This window comes from Acanthisitta chloris, unplaced genomic scaffold (assembly GCF_000695815.1).
Source record: "Acanthisitta chloris isolate BGI_N310 unplaced genomic scaffold, ASM69581v1 scaffold16510, whole genome shotgun sequence".
NCBI lineage: Eukaryota > Metazoa > Chordata > Aves > Passeriformes > Acanthisittidae > Acanthisitta > Acanthisitta chloris.
This window is the reverse complement of record NW_008650056.1, coordinates 82,346-85,503: the sequence shown is the minus strand read 5'-3', so window position 1 is coordinate 85,503 and position 3,158 is coordinate 82,346.

The following is a 3,158-nucleotide window of genomic DNA, read 5'->3' as shown; positions in this document are numbered from 1 at the left end:
GGATGAATCTCATCAAGACCCATGGAATTATGCACATCCAGGTTCCTAGGATGGTCTCAAACCTTCTACAGTGGGCTTAGGGGTTTCATCCTCCCAGTCTCCACCTTTATCCTTCTTGGTCTGGTCAGAATGACTAGGGTACTTGGAGTTGAGGACTTAGGAAAAGAAGTCATTAAGAACCTTAACCTTTTCTATACCCAGGGTAGCCAGTTTTCCCGTTTCCTTCCACAGAGGGTTCGCATTATCTCTAGCCTTCCTTTTACATGCAGCATATCTGTAGAAGCCTTTCTTGTTATCCTTAATGTCCCTGGCTAGTCTCAATTCCAACTGTGCCTGACTGTGTCTCTACTGAGGGAACTGGTGAAAGAAGTTGCCAAACCACTCTCAATCATCTACAAGCAGTCCTCGTTAAGTGGAGAAGTTACAGGTGACTGGGAATTAGTAAATGCAATGCCCATCTAGATGAAGGGTCGGAAAGATGATCTGGAGAACTACAGGCATGGCAGCCTAACCTCAGTTCTGGGCAAGGTCATGGAGGAGATCATCCTGAGTGCCATCACATGGCAAAGCAGGGCAACTGGGGACCAAGCTCAGCCAACACGGATTTATGAAGGGAAGGTTCTGTTTGACCAATCTGTCCTCCTTCTGTGACAAAGTGACCTGCTTAGTAGATGAGGGGAGGGCTGTGGATGTAGTCTATCTGGACTTCAGTAATGCATCTGACACTGTGTCTCACAGCATACTTCCAGGAAAACCGGCTGCTTGTGCCTTGGATGGGTGGACCCTTTGGTTGGTAAAAAACTGTCTGGATGGTCAGGCCCAGGGAGTTGCAACAAATGGAGCTAAATCCAATTGGCAGCCAGTCACTAGTGATGTTCCCCAGGGCTCAGTATTGGGGCCAGTCCTGTTTAACATCTTCATTGAAGATCTGGATGTGGGGATTGAGTGCACCCTCAGTGCAGATGGCACTAAGTTGGGTGGAATTGTTGATGTGCTTGAGGGTAGGAAAGGTCTATAGAAAGACGTGGACTGACTTGATCAATGGGCTAAGGACAACTGCATGAGGTTCAATAAGGTGAATTGCTGGTCCTGCACTTGAGGCATAACAACCCCATGCAGTGCTACAGGCTGGAGGAGGAGTGGCCTGAGAACTGTTCAGCTGTCAGGGACCTGGGGGTGCTGACTGACATCTCAGTATGAGCCAACAATGTGTCCGGGAGGCCAAAAAGGCCAATAGCATCTTGGCCTGTATCACGAACAGTGTGACTAGCTGGACTAGGGAAGCGATCCCCGTACTTGGCCTTGGTGAGACCACACCTTGAGTGCTGTGTTCAGTTTTGGGCCCCTCACTTTGAAAAGCATATCAAGGTGCTGCAGTGTGTCCACCAAAGTCAGTATGAGCCAACAATGTGTCCGGGAGGCCAAAAAGGCCAATAGCATCTTGGCCTGTATCACGAACAGTGTGACTAGCTGGACTAGGGAAGCGATCCCCGTACTTGGCCTTGGTGAGACCACACCTTGAGTGCTGTGTTCAGTTTTGGGCCCCTCACTTTGAAAAGCATATCAAGGTGCTGCAGTGTGTCCACCAAAGGGCTAAGGTCTAGACTAGAAAACATGTTGTATGAAGAACAGCTGAGGGAGCTGGGTTTGTTCAGAGAAGAGGAAGCTCAGGGGTGACCTTGTTGCTCTCTAAAACTACCTGAAAGGCCTTAAATTGGAAATTGCCTTAAGCTGAATCAGAGAATGATACATAGCATCTGACCATCAAAGCTGTGGGAGATTTCAGCCACAACCTACCACTTCATAAGCAGTGCAAGGCACCTTCACTCTTCAAAGGGGTGGAGGTAGAGCACAGGGTGACTGTCAGCTGAGTGCCACCTCTTTAGCAGAGCACCTTCTCTGCTGTGCTGGTTTCCAGCTGACAGATGTTTGGTGTGGGAGTCCGAGGACTAGTTACGGTTTACGTGGCAGGAGTTTTATATCCCTCTTTTTTCTGATGTTCCTCGCAGCTTCTGCAAAGGTTGTGACATGTGCCTTGAAAGCATCTGAGCACTCCTCAGGGAGAGATCCTCTGGGGAGATGCCAGAAAATAGCACTCACTGGAGGAGGTGGAGCCACTCCATTTCACTACGTGCCTTGGAGAGGGAGATGAAATCAGAGAGCTGCTCCTTCGTATGATCTGGTCCCAGGATGCCACTGCCAAAACAAGGCATGCTCCTGTGTGTAAGCTGGCCTCCTACATGGCAGCACAAGTCTGATGGACAACAGAATCTTGTTTTTCAATGGCCACAGTATAATAAGGGACCAGAAAGTTTCTGGTGTGCACTGGTAATGAATCTATTCACATTTAAGTACGCCAACAGAAATGCAACAGGAACCCTCCACAGTGCATTCCTTCTAAGTATCTTACATTACTGTGCAGTATACTCCAGTAATGATTAAAAGCTGCCAGACCAATGCAGTATTCATGTTACAAATCTTGACTTACTTCTATACTCCTAATGAGACCCTACCTCTAATGAATATTACTAGAAAACAGTTTCTCAGAGCATAAGCTCCTTGGCACTAGGGTCATCATCCTGACATCTCTGGGAAATGCCTGGAGGACTGTGGTTGCTTCAGCAAACATTGTGTCCATTTAAGAAGTGCTATATTGCGCTTATATCTCACTACCTTCTGCACTCATCGTCCACAGGATTAATGAGTCTGAATAAGAAACAGCTCATGCTGTGTTGAGAAACAGGTTGTGTAATGGTTGGTCCTGAATTTTGATACTTCCAAGTCCAGAATTCATAGCCCTTCTTACTAGTGCCTCTAATAAAGAGTACCTAAGACTTTGTAAGGAAGAAAGACAACAAATCCAGCAGGAAATAGCATGCTGGACATTGAAGGATCCAAGTTAATTTCTGAGACATTCCCAATCTAGTTCCACAAGGAGTGGTGTTTGAACCTTGTGCTTGATCCACAAAGTTCAGAGTCACTAAAATCACCCATTGGAGGTTCTTGGTGATGTGTGAATTAATACAATCTGCCAATTGCAGGGCAGCTACTCACTGCCCTCATTTTTAGTTAACCAAAATCAAATTTAATATGAGTTGCCTTCAATATTGGCAGTGACACTCTCTTCCTTTCCACTGGCCCACATCCTTCCATCTCAA